Source organism: Hordeum vulgare, chromosome 5H (genome assembly GCF_904849725.1).
Source record: "Hordeum vulgare subsp. vulgare chromosome 5H, MorexV3_pseudomolecules_assembly, whole genome shotgun sequence".
NCBI classification, from domain to species: Eukaryota; Viridiplantae; Streptophyta; class Magnoliopsida; order Poales; family Poaceae; genus Hordeum; species Hordeum vulgare.
Window position 1 is genome coordinate 321,264,834 of NC_058522.1, and position 17,530 is coordinate 321,282,363.

Sequence of the window (17,530 nt, forward strand, 5' to 3'; positions counted from 1 at the left end):
TCTCCATGAAGTCTTCAAATCGAAGCTTCTTCGTGTTGGCGACCTTCAGTGTCTTCAGTTTTTCCTCACGCACCTCCTTGCAATGGACTCGGACCAAGGACAGAGCAACATCTGCACCGCAATGCGCTGCCGATTTCTTCCACGATTGCACTCGGCTCGAAATCTCCTCCAGTCGCGCCATCAGGTTCTCCATTTCCTGCCGCAACTCGTCTTCAGGCCAAAGTTCCTTGTCAATTCGGCCAACGACCTCCCTCAGTCGACCGATGAAAGGACCCACTTTGCCTACGCGGATATGCGCCCGGAGCAGATCCCGATTAGCCTCCTCGCCGAGTGGCACGTTGTCCTGAATGGACCCCTCCACAGCCGCTGCTTCAGCTTCAGCATCTACGCAAAAATCTGCAACAAAAGGACAAGCATACAATAAACGTCGAGTGTCACGCACACAGTACAAGCACTCGGCAAAACATAAGACTTACCAGCCAGACGAGTCATCATCTGCCCAGCCCAGTCGTTGACATACTTCTCCTGAGCTATGCATCGTCTATTCACGATGGCCATCTGATTCGTGAGAGCAGTCCTCTGTTTCCTCATTCTTTCCACTTCCTCAGTCAACACCTTGTTAGCTTCACGAGCCTCTTCCAAAGACTTCTCTCGCCCCTCCAGAGCATCCTTCATGCCGGCCACTGCGAGCATAGCCGCATCAAGCTCACCAGCAAACTGGTTCCTCTCCGCTCTCAGAGCCTCATAGGTCGTCCCCATTTCACAAGTTTTCTGCCACCAAGAAACAAGGGACAATCAGAAAGTTCAATAGTTAACAGTCTAAGTTCTTCAGACCCTGCCGATGCAAGCAGTCGACAGCGGTCTCAGGGACTACACCCAGTGGGTTCACTAAGAGTGACCCCACTGGCATGCACCTCAAGCAGGCCTGCCCTATTGAGATGCATGTTATAACCTACGCCTCCGAGGCCAATACTACCCGACCTGAGTACAACTTACTCTCGGGGACTCTTACCGTAAGTGCACTCCGACTGCAACAACTACTCGCACTCGGTAATCCTATCTACAAACACAACCAAACTCAAGGCAAAATGTATAAAGACAACTGTCGGTGCAAGCACTCGACAGAAGTCTCGGGGACTACACCCACTGGGTTCACTCAGAGTGAACCCATTGCAAACAACAGCTGCTATTCAAGAACACCCACTGGGTTACAGGGGAAAATTAAATACTTACTAGACCACTTACTCGGATATCATCGTGCAGCTCCAAGCTCCGCTGGTACAAGGCCGCAATGGAGTCATAGGCCCTCTTGGCTTCTCCAGCCATCAGCTCCGCCTGCACCATAGCCCCCTTGGCCGCTCCCACCTGCTCCTTCGGAAGACGCTGGATGCTGAATTCAGCATTCGACGAACCTGGAATCGTCGGAGGTTCCTGAGGCATCCCAAGGTCCGCCCCAGTCGGCTCCTCCTCCACCAGCACTGGTTCAGTCGGTGGCAGCACCTCTGTCGGCAGCACGTCGGCGGCGAGAGCGGCAGCGGGAGGAGCAGCCTCAAGAACAGGCTCCACAGCTGGGACGGCTCTCCTGGTCGCCCTCATCCAGGCAGATCACCCCTGACAGGCCGAATGACACGAGGTCTCAGAAAAAGAAAGAAGCACCTGGCTGGGACGCGATAGTATAAAACACTCGACGTTCCTACAACGCACCTGGCTGAGACGAGACGACGTTGTCCGTGTCCATGGGGTCGTCTTCCTGACGCGCCGGAGAGGTGGCAGAAGTAGCGACCCTGTCGAGTGAGATCCATTCAGCTAGTAAACAGAAGTTCACTCGGATATCAGAAAGAATCGACAGCTGAATACACTTACGTGGAGGTGACGGGGACAGCGACACTCATTCGCGGCAGAGCCTTCCGATGTTTAGGCCCACTCGGCTTGGGCGCCTTAGAAGATTGGCCCGCGGGCTCAGCGGCTGCATCCCTGGTCCTCTTAGTGCTTCGAACACTCGGGAACACTGGAGCAGTAGGCGGAGCACTCGAAGACGCGGGAGGAGCTGAGGGGACAGCGGGCTCGTCTCGGCGCTTGGTCCGATGCTCCAGTTGCGGAGGTGGCGAGTCCTGCTCCTCGTCTCCTTCCTCTTCCTCGTTGTTCTCCTCCTCCGATTCCCCGCTTTCGGAGACGTACTCGGCGCTCTCCACACTGCCCTCCTGGCTGCCTTCCTCCTCTTCCTCCTCCGGATTCCCATTCGAGACGGGGGAGAACCAGTTGGTCCACGCCTGCATAAATTTCAGTCGGAAACATTAGACATCACACGGAGATATAGACAAACGACAGGAATTAATACAGTTCAATGCACTCGACAAGTGCCACTCACCTGATTCGGTGGAGGATGATCCGCGCTGTAAGGCTTCACTCGCCAAGCTTCTTTGGGGTTCTCGCAGGGACCCGTGATTTGGAGCACCCACGAGGTCACCCTCTCCTCAGTCACGCCCACCACGTTGGTCCGAGTGGAGTCTTCGGGCCCCGTGTAATGCCACATGGCATGGTCGCGAGCCTGCAGAGGCTGGATCCGCCGACTAAGGAAGACTTCCAGCAGGTCTATGCCGGTGACCCCCCTCCTGACGACGTCCACGAGTGCCTCAACCAAGGGCTGGATGTCATTCTGCTCCGCCTTCGAGAGCGCGAGCTGCTTAGGCGGGGCGGGACGATCTAGACTAAAAGGAGGCAGCCCAGTCGACGCATTCGGACAGGCGATATCCTGGCAGTAGAACCACGTCGACTGCCAGTTCCTAACCGACTCACTTAACTAGAGAGCAGGATAGCTACTACGACTCTTCTTCTGGAATCCTAAACCCCCACAGAGCTGGAGGAGGTGCGTCTTATCATCCGACTGGCTAAGTCGTTTGATGGTTTGGGATCGGGCGGAGAAGATGTGTTTGAACAAACCCCAATGGGGAGGGCAGCCGATGAAACACTCACATAAAACTATGAAAGCAGAAAGATGGGCAATGGCATTCGGAGGAGAATGGTGAAGTTGGGCTCTGAAGTGATTCATGATGCCCTTGAAGAAAGGATGCGGGGGCAAAGAAAAACCTCGATGGACGTGGCTGAGCAGCAGGACGCGCTCCCCCTCCCGAGGCGCTGGCTCGACCTCGTCCTCCGCCGGCAGCCTCCAGGACTTGTGCACGATCATCCCGTGCTCCACCAGCTGCAGTAGATCCCCCTCCGTCACCGTGGAGGGGAGGAAGTCGCCCTGGATCCATCCCGCCGGCAGCGGCCGCTGCCGCCGCTGAGCAGGTGCCGCCGTCTTCCCCTTCTTCTTCGTCGCCTCCATCTTGCTGGTCTGGCCCTTGGTCATGGCGGCGGCTGCGAGCCCTCGGGAGGAAGGAGAAGGGAGGAATATAGGAGCGCTGGAGATGGCGAGAAGGGCGGAGCAGGCAAGAGCAAGGGATTCGGCGAGCGTAACAGAGAAGCCTCGCCGCCGAGATTTATATAGGGTTCCGACTGGGTCGCTGGCAAGTGGCCCCGAAACCTTATCCCCCCGACCCACCGCGGCGATATTAGTGGAGAGGTTGAAGGCGCGAGAATCGAGGCGTCAGGCGCTACTCGAGCGCGCTAGCGTCATCCCCGCTGAGCGCGCGGAAACCGAAATTGGAGGATCCCGGAAAATCCGGCGCTGTGAGTTGACCGGTCGCATCAGAAGATGCCGCGGAAGCACTCGGTTCCCGATAATCTGTTTCGCGAGTACTTCCACTCGGATCGTCGGTCAGAAAAGTCAAAATGGACCGAGGCAAGCAACGCCCAAGCCGAGTCCGTTCCAGTCGGATCCAACTTCAAACATCGCTTCGTCGTTCCAACCCCAATCCATTCGGGGACTAATGATGGGGTTATAGTCCTAGGGTAGGGTCATAGGCCTGCCCTATAGGTCCTACCCAAGGACTACCCCTCCCAAAGGACAAGGGCCTTAGTCAGTTCCGACTGAATTAAGGAATCCCCATCATCCAGTCGGTAGCAGATCCTCGATGACGTCCAGTCGGAGAGTAACATTCGGAGCGTATCTAGCTGACCGACTGGATACCACTCGGTACACCGTGACCCCTGTGGGGGGAAACGGTCGTACGTTTCCAGGTGCATTTATTAGCATTTAGGTCGTCCGTTACCTGTAACGTACACATTCAATCGCCACTACTCCGCCCCTGAATCAGAACCGTTGTGGAGGGCAGCGCACTCTATATAAGCCACCCTCCCCCACTGGTAAAGGGGTTAGAAAATCATTGTATTCCATATTCCACTCGACAACAAGCTCCGAGAGCACTGAGACGTAGGGTTGTTACCTCCACCGCAGAGGGGCCTGAACTCATACAACCTCGCCATAGCTAGGACTCTGCCCATCTCATTCGTACCCTACACATCTACTGTCAGGCTTATACCCACGACACCACGTGTACCCTGCTCGTTAGAATAGTTTTTTCTCTTTTTCTGTTTTTATTTCCGTAACAGAACCCGTTCCAATTTTTGTTTCCCTTATATCTTTTAATCTAGGAGTCCAATGAGGTTGATTACTTTTTCAGTAGATCACAATTTTTCTGTAGTTTTGGAAAACATATTATTTGCCTATGTTTTCAAAATTTGAATTAGATCAGATTTAGTTTAAATCTTTTTTTGCTTATTCCAGGAGTTTAAAAATAGATTTTAATTTGATTCTTTTTGCTGATGCTTCCTAGTGATCATATCTTTCTGTGGTTTAAGTTTCAATTTGTTTTAAATATTTTTACTTGGGGTTTTATCAAAAACAGATTCTGTTTTGATTAGGCGAAGTGAATTTCTTCACTTTATGCAATAGTAGCTTTATGCTAGTGATGTTATTTTGCTTGTTAATGATTGTATTGCTTATGGTGTGTATTTGTTTGGGGCGATAGATACCCGGTGTACGAAGCGTGCTACTTAGTAGTGCTTGATAAAGACAACTATCAGCAAGGCAAGTCATTTGATCATGTATCACCTATGTTTTCATGCATCGTAGTTCTACCTTCCTATACCCATTTGCATGCTGACTAGGTACTTGGAAAAATATGGTTACTTGATGTAGTATCATGTGGTAGGCACCCCAACAACCCTGTTACTTGGCCCATGATGATGAATTCTATTATGCTACGCTTGTGCAGACGGGGTTCTGGTTGAGAGTTTATTACGAGTGATGCGAGAATAATTTAACAACCAATACCGGTTAAGTCAAGACTTTTCAAGACCTCGTGATGCAATGCAACACTGGGTGAAGGACGGTTTAGATGGGCTCCCTGGAGAAACCAGTGGACGACCCGGGATGCATGGAGACGTGCCATGACATCTTGCGGAAAGCTTCACCCAGTCTCAAAGAGATGGACAGAGGCATCAAGACTCAAGGCTTACCTGCACAGCCACAAGTCATTATGGGCTCTGGCTTGGTTGGACAACGTGGCGACTTCGGACAGGCGGTGCTAGCAGATGTAGAAGAACGGTAGGATTGGATGGGCACCGACAGGGGATCAGAGGGACCCGCTGAAAGACCATGTTTTGATCATCCGGTCTTCAAACACCATAAAGTGCGAGGACATACTCGGAGGCGATCAAATCTTGTGGGGAACGTGTGCAAAACTCTGCAGAGTACCCAAACCTAATCGATTAGCCGTGTCCACGGTCATGGACAACTTCAGCCAAAGGCATTGAAATTTTCCTGAACTCTCAACACAATTTAATAATGATGTGGGAGTTATTGACAACTCGGGTACGAGAATTGGTTGGCGGAACCATCTCGTTAACAACAAACAACATAGTAATGTTTTGCTTTTAACCCTCTCTTGATGTAGGAGAAAACTTGCTTTTCGCTAAAAATTTATAGCCCCACCAGCCATATATGCATGTAGAATAGATGATTATTATTTCACCCCCTCTCTTTGATGACGTGCCGGCATATTCAATATGCTGACCTACACGGCTGCAACGTCTTATGTTGCAGATACTTTCTTCGACGAGTAAGTGTACGATTCAGGGTTACGGTCCGCACTCAACCTGCCGTTGGTGTTATTTGGGACTCCACTCCCTTGACTGCTTCCGCTGAGATTTTAAGGTATATATTAGTTTTACGCTATTTACATGTGATTGCACTTTGATATATACATTGATGTACTGTGTGTGCCAGCATACTGATCCAGGGATGGCACAGATACACAGAGGCTTGACTCGTTTTGAGTCGGGTCGCTACAGCAATAGCGCACCCACAGTCCAATGGGCAAGATGAACGAGCTAATCAAGAAATTTCGAGAGGGATTAAGCCCCGGCTCATGGTTCCATTGCAGCATACCCCAGGCTTGTTGGCTCGAGGAACTCCCCACAGTAATTTGGAGTATGAGGACAACTCCAAATAGATCCATTGGTTACACCCCCTTTTTCTGGTTTATGGAGCCGAGGCGGTACTACCAAGTGATATATGACATGATTCTCCTCGAGTCGCAGCTTATGTTGAAGCAGACAACAAACAAGACCATCAAGATTCCCTGGATGCCTTGGAGGAAGAGCGTGACTTGGCAGCGTCGAGATCACCTATATATCAGCAAGACCTATGTCGCTATCATAGCCGTAGAGTTAAGAGCCGAACTTTTCAGGAGGGCGACTTAGTGCTTCGATTTCTTCAAGATCACACAGGCATGCACAAGCTTTCACCACCCTGGGAGGGTCCTTTCGTCATCAGCAAAAGCCTCAACAATGGCTTATATCACCTGATAGACCTTCGACCAGATAAATACACCTCTGAAGAGGAGGCAACCCGGCCGTGGAACATCGCTCACCTTCGGCCTTATTATACTTAGAGCCATTGGCTCCTCATTTATGTACCTTCCCCAACTTTTGTACATACCTATTTATCTTTAAATACAATAAAGCCAGCACCCCCGAAACTCGGGGTCTCTGTCGTTTCAGCCTATACAATGAGCATGAGTCTTCATTATCAACCTAAGTCGCCCAAGAGAATGAGCTGCCAGGATGTGACCGTTCAAACATGGGTGCCATAAAGCCGAAGAGGACCAGTTGTCATGATGCATGGTGCAAACATAGGCACCAATTGTGATTAGTGGAATCAAGCCGACTTTATCTCAACCCCAGACGTCTTGCAGTAGAAGCATTGCCTCCTGTAATCCTAGGCTGAGCTTTTCCCTGATCATGGGTCACTTGGGGGCTTCCAACTCACTGATTTTAGCTTTCTCACCCTCTTGGTTCGGCGAAAAATTAATGTCATACGATGGTTAAACGTGACTGTATGCTTATGTGACTCCAACTAAATGACCCTGTGTACTCTTGACAAGTCAATCCATTGTGGACCTTGAACTTGCCAAGGTTAAAAAAGGAAAAAGGATAAACCATGCGTTAACGTATCTGCTTCACCGAACCAAGACTTGAGCCTGATGAGCCAGTCTCCTTGCCGAGTCTCATTGAGATAGCTTATCATACTTCCTATTATTATGGGTTATCACACCCTCCCAATTAAGGGTAAGACTCGAGACTTGCAAGACAGTATCACTGCCGAGTCTCACCGAGCCGGCTTATTCAAGGTGACACATTGCCACCATATGGTATTTCCTTAACTTTTTCAGGGATGATCCAATGTTTATTACCGGCTCATATAGAGCGTGCGGGTTATGCCGCTCTAGTTGTATGATGGCGAGTTCAGTCATTTTATGAACACGTGTGGAAAGATTTCAGAAGGGAGGCCTACATAACCCGGCTATTAGCTTATCTGGGTTAACTTCATGTGGGTTAGCCCCGGGCCAACTTCTTGCTTAAGGCGCCTCCGGGTCATCCTGCACCGAGTCTTCTGGTTCCTAGATCTGAGGGTTATCCATATCCCAGTTCCAATGGGTTAAGGCATGGAATTCAGCTTCCTCATGCAACATGGGGGACGGTTCAACATCAGGGACAAAGATATGCTTACGATGTTGAGGAGTCAGATCCACCAGCCCAAAAGTGGGTGGCCGAACTCGCGAGTTGTTGTCATCATAAGCCGCCTGATATGTCTTCAAATCCACCTCTGCAGCCAAACGACTCGCCAACACTCGAGACGCCTTCACGCAGCGGGCATAGCCTTCTGTTTCTTAAGCGAAGGCGCCTCATCTTTGGTGGTATGCTTGGTGATACGTCTCCGTCGTATCTAGTTTTCTAAACTCTTTTGCCCTTGTTTTGGACACTAATTTACATGATTTGAATGGAACTAACCCGGACTAACGCTGTTTTCAGCAAAATTGCCATGGTGTTGTTTTTGCGCAGAAATAAAAGTTCTCGGAATGACCTGAAAATTTACGGAGAATTTTTCTGGGATTTATGAAAAATACTGGCGCAAGAATCAGCGGAGGGAGCGGAGTCGTGAGCCCACAAGCCCACCAGGCGCCCCCCCCCCCCCCGGCCGCGCCTGGCAGGCTTGTGGGGCCCACAAAGCTCCACCGCCTCTCAATCCAGCTCTATATAGTCTGTTTCGTCCGGAAAAAAATCAAGCAGAAGAGTTCATCGCGTTTTATGATACGGAGGTGCCGCCACCTCCTGTTCTTCATGTGGAGGGCAGATCTGGAGTCCGTTCTGGGCTCCGGAGAGGGGAAATCGTCGCCATCATCATCATCAACCTTCCTTCATCGCCAATTCCATGATGCTCTTCACCGTTCGTGAGTAATCTCATCGTAGGCTTGCTGGATGGTGATGGGTTGGATGAGATCTATCATGTAATCAAGTTAGTTTTGACGGGGATCTATCCCTAGTATCCACTATGTTCTGAGATTGATGTTGCTACTACTTTGCCATGCTTAATGCTTGTCATTAGGGCCCGAGTGCCATGATTTCATAGGTGAACCTATTATGTTGTTGCCAATATATGTGTGTGTTAGATCTTATCTTGCAAGTTGTAGTCACCAACTATGTGTTATGACCCGGCAACCTCGGAGTGACAATAACGGGAACCACTCCCGGAGATGACCATAGTATGAGGAGTTCATGTATTCACCAAGTGTTAATGCGTTGGTCCGCTTCTTTATTAAAAGGAGAACCTTAATATCCCGTAGTTTCCGTTAGGACTCTGCTGCCACGTGAGGGATGGACAATAGATGTCATGCAAGTTCTTTCCCCTAAGCACTTATGACTACATACGGAATACATGCCTACATTAGATTGACGAATGGGAGCTAGTTACATATCTCTTCGTGTTATAAATGTTACATGATGAATAGCATCCGGCATAATCATCCATCACCGATCCAATGCCTAGGAGTCTTTTCCTACTGTTCCTTGCTACGGTACTTTGCCGCTACTGATGTCACTTCTGCTACTTTTACTCTGTTGCTACTGCTGTTACTCTGCTGCTACTGGTTACTGTTGGTACTGTTGCTATCACCCTACTTTGCTACTGGTACTTTGCTGGAGATACTAAATCTTTCAGGTGTGGTTGAATTGACAACTCAACTGCTAAAACTTGAGAATATTCTTTGGCTTCCCCTTGAGTTGAATCAATAAATTTGGGTTGAATACTCTACCCTCGAAAACTGTTGCGATCCCCTATACTTGTGGGTTATCAAGACTATTTTCTGGCGCCGTTGCCGGGGAAGCACATCTATATTCTCTGAGTCACTTGGGATTTATGTCTACTGGTCACTATGAGGAACCCGATAGATCCAAGAACTAAAGTCTTGCCCTCAACTACGAGGACAGGTAAGGAACTGCCATCTAGCTCTGCACTTGATTCACCTTCAGTTATGAGTAAGTTTGCGACATCACCTCCTGCTAGAAATCTTGATATGCCGCATGTGCTTGATGATGTTGTTTCTGCTGCCCATGATGCTTATGATGATGCTATACTTGATACTGCTTTGCCTGATGATGCTATGCTTGATACTGCTTTGCCTGATGATGCTATGCTTGATACTACTTTGCCACTAGGTGCATTCTTTGATGCACAAATTGCTAGAGTTGCTGCTAGATGTGATGATACTTCTGAAACTGCTGATACTATTGAAGTAGAACCTTCTATTATGCCTGATATGCCTGAGCGTTATGGAGGGAGAGATAGCTGAGGATTTTCTTGCGTGTAAGGATAGCTATGATGTTGAGAAACTACTGCTCAAGTGGAAAGAAAAATCTCTAAATGCTAGGATGAAATAGGACCCGAAGTTTGCTACTTCGCCTATCCTTGTGACCGATAAGGATTATGAATTCTCTGTCGACCCTGAGTTAATCACTCTGGTCGAATCTGATCCTTTTCACGGTTATGAGTGTGAAACGGTCGTAGCACATCTTACCAAACTGCACGATATAGCCACCCTATTCACGAGTGAGGAAAAGATCCGCCACTACTATATCCTCAAGCTGTTTCCTTTCTTGCTAAAGGATGATGCTAAGACCTGGTTCACTTCTCTTGCTCCTGATTGTGTGCATAGCCCCCAGGATATGGTCTACTACTTCTCTGAAAAATATTTCCCTGCCCATAAGAAGCAAGCTGCCTTGCAGGAAATATACAACTTTGCTCAAGCTGAAGAAGAGAGTCTCCCACAAGCTCGGGGAGGCTCATCCAGCTGCTGAATAGTTTGCCTGATCACCCTCTTGAGAAGAATGAAATACTTGATATCTTCTATAATGGACTTACTGATGCTTCCAAAGACCACCTAGATAGTTGTGTTGGCTGTGTTTTTAGGGAACGAACTGTAGAACAAGTTGAGATTCTACTGAATAACATCTAGTGCAATGAGAATTCTTGCACTATTCCCGAACCACCTCTTAAGCCAACTTCGAAGAAAAGAGGTATTCTATTCCTCAGTCCTGAAGATATGCAAGAAGCTAAGAAATCTATGCGAGAGAAAGGCATTAAATTTGAAGATGTCAAAAATCTACCACCTATCGAAGAGATCCATGGTCTTGATAACCCGATACAGGTAGTAGAAGTAAATTCTCTACATAGGTTTGATATGAGTGATATTCGTTTTGATAAACCTGCTAGCTTATGCCTGGATGAATTTGATAACTTTGTTGCCAAACAACAGAGCTTCAATGATTATGTTAGCAGACAATTGGAACAGAATGCTCGTATGCTTAGTCACTTAAGTGCTTGTGTGGACAGAAATGTCAATGATCTTAAGCTTCTGAGTAAACATGCCTCTCTGGTTACTACTCAGGTAGAACAAGTACTTAAGGCTCAAAATAACTTGCTCAATGAGTTGAATGACAATTCTGTCAGAGTCGTTAATAGAGGTGGTAGAATGACTCAGGAACCTTTGTATCCTGAGGGTCATCTGAAGAGGATTGAACAAGATTCTCAAGGAGTTAGCACTGATGCACCTAGTCATCCTAGAAAGAAGAAGAAAGATGATAGGAAATTGCATGCTAGCAACCCTGTTGCTACTACACCTGAGAGTCCAAACGATGTCTCTGTCTCTGATGCTGAAACACAATCTGGCGATGAACATGAGCCTAATGATGATATCAATAGTGATGTTCATGTTGATGCTCAACCTAGCAATGATAAGGATGTGGAGATTGAACCAGTTGATCTTGATAACCCACAGCCTAAGAATAGAAGATACAATAAGAATGACTTCACTGCTAGGAAGAATGGTAAAGAAAGGGAACCATGGGTTCAGAAACCCATGCCCTTTCCTCCCAAACCATCCAAGAAAAGGGATGATGAGGATTTTGAGCGATTCATTGAAATGATTAGACCTGTCTTTCTGCAAATGCGTTTGACAGATATGCTCAAAATGTCTCCGTATGCTAAGTACATGAAGGATATTGTGACTAATAAGAGGAGGATACCTGAGGTTGAGATTTCCACCATGCTCGCTAATTATACCTTCAAGGGTGGAACTCCTAAGAAACTAGGTGATCCCGGTGTTCCCACTATACCTTGCTCCATTAAAGGTAACTATGTTACAACTGCTTTATGCGACCTTGGAGCCGGTGTTAGTGTTATGCCTCTCTCTCTTTATCGTAGACTTGAATTGGATAAGTTGACACCCACTGAAATCTCTCTACAAATGGCCGACAAATCAACTGCTTTCCCTATCGGCATTTGCGAGGATGTGCCTGTTGTGGTTGCTAACGTCACTATCTTAACAGACTTTGTTATTCTGGATATTCCCGAGGACGATACCATGGCATTCATCCTTAGAAACACTTTTTAAACACTGCAGGGGCTGTTATAGATTGCAACAAAGGCAATGTATCTTTCCATGTCAACGGTAATGAGCATACGGTGCACTTTCCGAATAAACAATATCGAGTACATTGCATCAATGCTATCAAAAAAAACTTCATCGATTCTTATTGGGAGCTTTGAATGCCCTATACCTCCTGTTAAGATGAAGTATGATTTTCTTGTTGGGGAGATGCACATCCCCATTGAGCTAACCTAGTGACTATTCAAAAATTCTCCATTCTCTTTTGCGATTCGAAAAGGTTTGTCGAGGAGACTTGATCAACCTCATTGATGAATTTCTTTCGATGACCATGAGATGGATGAATCGAGGAGTCACAAACCTCTGTTCCAAGCCTTCACCTTCGGTTGCTTAGAAGAAAAATGATATATTTAGTTTAGTTTTCCCTGTTTTCTGTCTTAGCGTCCGGTAGAAAAGTACCCCGAAAATAAAAGTTCTCCGAACGTCCTGAAAATCAAGTATGATTTTTCTGGGATTTTTGTAAAATACTGAGACGAAGAGCTAGTTTGGGGGCTGCACAAGTGGGCCACAAGCCCTGGAGGTGCGGGCACCCCCTGGCCACGCCTACCTGGATTGTGGGGCCCACGTGCACCCCCTCCACTCATTCTTGCTCCCATCTGCTTCTCCTACCTCCAGAAAAAATTGTTTCATAGCTCAAACCTGTGTTCTTGCTCCTCTTGCTGGAATTTTTGATCTCCTTGCTCAAAGCACCATTCTCTGAACTGTTTTGGGGAAATTACTCCTTGGTAAGTGACTCCTCCATTGGTCCAATTAGTTTTTGCTCTAGTGCCTTATACTTCGCGTATTTTTGCTACCTCGGTGACCATGTTCTTGAGCTTTGCATGCTAATTTTAGCTGGTCCCAAGTAGTTTTGATGCGCAATATGGCCTCTAGGCACTTGTGGGAGTAGTTGCTATGAGTTTAGTTGAGCCTTGTTTACTTTTCCTTAGAGTCACTTAAAATTTCAAAAAAAAATCAGAGATGGAAAAGGGAAAAGATGAGGAGGTTCTTAAGAGGCTCTTCAAGCTGTGACCCCAAGGATGATGGAAGTGAGAAGAAGCCCAAGTATCCGGTCCCTCGAGTTGCATAAGTTCGAGCTTGCAAGTGGCCAAGCGATGTGTTCTTATGCGCTGCCGGACTTTATGAGGACTTTTACTACTTGCTGGAGAACGCAGGCCTTACCGCCTTCGTTGAAGATAAGTGTCCGAAATATTCCTCCTCACTAATATCTTCGTACAAAGCTTTAACTTCTATCCGAGGAAGAATCCTCCTATGGTTGAGTTCAAACTTTATGATACCCCCCAGCACATGTCACTCCAGGATTTTTGCAATGTTTGCAAATTACCTTACGTTGGGGATATTCATGAACCTCGTCCACGAGACTTGGAAGCTTTCATCGATACAATTGTTGTAGGAGAGGAGGGAGGAGTGCCTTGCGCTAGAGCTGCTAGCATTCATTTTCCCGTGCTTCGGTACTTCTCATTATTTGTGGGAAAATGTTTGATTGGCCGTGGGAAAGCTGGGTCACTTAGTTCCCCAGATCTTGCGGTCTTGCGCGAAGCCCTTTATAATGATAAAACTTATAGCTTGGGCGCTATAGTAGCTCAACGGTTTAACACGAACCGTTCTAAAGGCATTGTCTATGGAGGTATCTATGCTACTCGTCTTGCTAGACGCTTTGAGATACCTATTAGACTGGACAAGGAAGAAGAAATTCTTCTTCCCGAGAGGTATCTAGATTACGATAGCATGGTTCGCCATGACTTTCTTGATAGAGATATAAATAGAAGGATGATTTATAACCTGGTATTTAGTCAGGGTACTCGTGAGACTATTACTTTGCCTGCTCCTTCTTTGTTCAATCTACATGCAGGCAGGTACATTATTATGCCCTCAGACATCTACGCATATTGGGGCTTGGCCCAACCACAGGTGCTCGTGCCCGAGTCACCAGTCGAGTACCAGACGCCAGTTTATTAGTGGGAGCCAGAGGAGCTCACACAGCAGTGGCATCCTCAGTCCACTCCAGAGTACCCCGGAGCTGGTTATTTCCCTCCTTGGGAGTAGACCAACTTAGGCCAAAAGCCTAAGCTTGGGGGAGTACGTGTTCCTCACCGACTTTATATTCTTGCTTATGCTTTCACTTTGTTAGTCGGTGTTCACACTTTGCCACTGTATCATCCATGCTAGTTTATTTCTTTTTCTTGTTTTCTTTTCTTGTGTTTGTCTAGTTTGAGAAAACCCAAAAAGATTTTCTTGTTCTTGTTTTGCTTGTTGGGAGCTTTCCCGTGTAAATAGTTTTCTTTTTCTTTGGGTCAAGGTAGAAGACCATGGTTACAATGTTTAGTGGCTCTCGCATGCATATCTCTTTATTTGTTAAAGAGCCATATTACTTTGTCTTCTCCTTTGTGTTTGCCTGCAGATTCCAGCGTAGTCCAATGCATGAGCACACTTATTATTGTTCACATCATTCGGTCGTGCAAGTGAAAGGCAATAATGACGATATATGATGAAGTGACTGACCCTGGAAAAGCTGGTATGAACTCAATCTATTTTGTTTTTGTAAATATGACTAGCTCATCGTTCCTGATTCAGCTTTCTTGTGAGAGAAACATGTTTGCAATGACAACTTAGAGATCATAGTTGCTGATGCCATGCTTAATTAGCTAGGAGCTTATAATGGTTTGTCTTGGATGCCCACATGAATGTGGAGATGACTATGATGTAGTAAGATAGGATGGTATCCTCCTTTGAATGATTCAAGTGGCTTGACTTGGCGCATGTTTACGCATGTAGTTGAAACAAAATCAACATAGCCTCTATGATATTCATGATCATGGTGATTTATGTCCTACTCATGCTTGCACTCAATGTTAGTTAATCTCAATGCATTTTGATGACTGTTGTCGCTCTCTAGTTGGTCGCTTCCCAGTCTTTTGCTAGCCTTCACTTGTACTAAGCGGGAATACTGCTTGTGCATCCACTTCCATAAACCCAAAGTTGTTCCATATGAATCCACCATACCTACCTATATGCGGTATCTACCTGCCGTTCCAAGTCAATTTGCATGTGCCACTCTCTAAACCTTCAAGAAATAATCTGTTTTGCATGCCCAAATCGCTCATGTGGTGACAGGGGGCTATCAGTATCTTCCATGCTAGGCGTGTTATCCTCGATATGTGTTTATTCACTATGCTTCACGAGAAAGGGGCCGGTAATTGGAATTCCCAGTTCCATGCTCAAATCGAAAAGATAATTGCAAACAAAACTCCCCTTGGATTGATGTTGGTATGGACAACACCCGAGGATTCGGGTAGTCGTGGAGTGTGATTGATTGGTGGTGGGGGAGTCAAAACTTTACTTTTCTGTTTGGGAACCGCCTATAGCATGTGTAGCGTGGAATATGTTGAGAACTCTTAGTCATTGCGTTGATAATGAAAGCATGCCACCCAAAATTATTATCTCTGTTTTCAAAGCTTGAGCTCTGGCACCTCTGCAAATCAATGCTTCCCTCTGCGAAGGGCCTGTCTATTTGTGTTCCTGTTGAGTCATCCTCCTCTTATAAAAGCACCAATTAGAGAGGACCTGTGTCATTTTTATGCTTTGCTTTTAACTGTGTTGAGTATGACTGTGACTAGATCTTCTTTGTCATGAAGTACAATGTTTAGTCAGCCCTTGGTCTTTGAAGGTGCTCTGCATTTATGTTTTGTGGTCTCAGAAAGAGCTAGCGAGATACCATTTGTTCGTACTGCTTCATGATTGTCTTGATTGAAGTGTTGATGTTTGAGACTTATTATTATTTGCTCGCTAGTTGATTATGCCATTGATATGAGTTTACCGTGAGACCTAGATGTCATTTGCTTATGTGGTTTGCTTGTAATCTTGCTGAAATTCTGGTTATGAGTTAGACATAGTTGCAACAACAAGATCAAATAGAGTTCGTCAAAGTTTTTCTTTTGTCTCTTTCAGTTTGTCACCTGAATTTCTTGAGGACAAGCAAGGCTTTAAGCTTGGGGGAGTTGATACGTCTCCATCGTATCTACTTTTTTGAACTCTTTTGCCCTTGTTTTGGACTCTAATTTGCATGATTTGAATGAAACTAACCCGGACTAACGTTGTTTTCACTAGAATTCCCATGGTGTTGTTTTCTCGGAATGACCTGAAAATTTACAGAGAATTTTTCTGGGATTTATGAAAAATACTAGCGCAAGAATCAGCGGAGGGAGTGGAGCCGTGAGCCCACAAGCCCATGAGGCGCGGGCCCCCCTGGCCGTGACTGGCAGGCTTGTGGGGCCCACAAAGCTCCACCGCCTCTCAATCCAGCTCTACATAGTCCGTTTTGTCCAGAAAAAATCAAGGAGAAGAGTTCATTGCGTTTTATGGTACGGAGGCGCCGCCACCTCCTGTTCTTCATCTGGAGGGCAGATTTGGAGTCCGTTCTGGGAGAGGGGAAATCGTCGCCATCGTCATCATCAACCTTCCTTCATCGCCAATTCCATGATGCTCTTCACCGTTCATGAGTAATCTCATCGTAGGCTTGCTGGACGGTGATGGGTTGGATGAGATCTATCATGTAATCGAGTTAGTTTTGACGGGGATTGATCGCTAGTATCCACTATGTTCTGAGATTGATGTTGCTACTACTTTGCCATGCTTAATGCTTGTCACTAGGGCCCGAGTGCCATGATTTCAGATCTGAACCTATTATGTTGTCGCCAATATATGTGTGTTTTAGATCCTATCTTGCAAGTTGTAGTCACCTACTATGTGTTATGACCCGGCAACCCCGGAGTGACAATAGCCGGAACCACTCCCGGAAATGACCATAGTGTGAGGAGTTCATGTATTCACCAAGTGTTAATGCGTTGGTCCGGTTCTTTATTAAAAGGAGAACCTTAATATCCCGTAGTTTCCATTAGGACCCCGCTGCCACGGGAGGGATGGACAATAGATGTCATGCAAGTTCTTTTCCCTAAGCATGTATGACTAATACGGAATACATGCCTACATTAGATTGACGAATGAGAGCTAGTTACATATCTCTCCGTGTTATAACTATACATGATGAATAGCATCCGGCATAATCACCGATCCAATGCCTATGAGTCTTTTCCTACTAGTCCTTGCTATGTTACTTTGCCGCTACTGTTGTCATTGCTGCTACTGTTACTCTGTTGCTACTGTTGTTACTCTGCTGCTACTGGTTACTGTTGCTACTGCCGCTATCACCCTACTTTGCTACTGATACTTTGCTGCAGATACTAAATCTTTCAGGTGTGGTTGAATTGACAACTCAACTGCTAATACTTGATAATATTCAT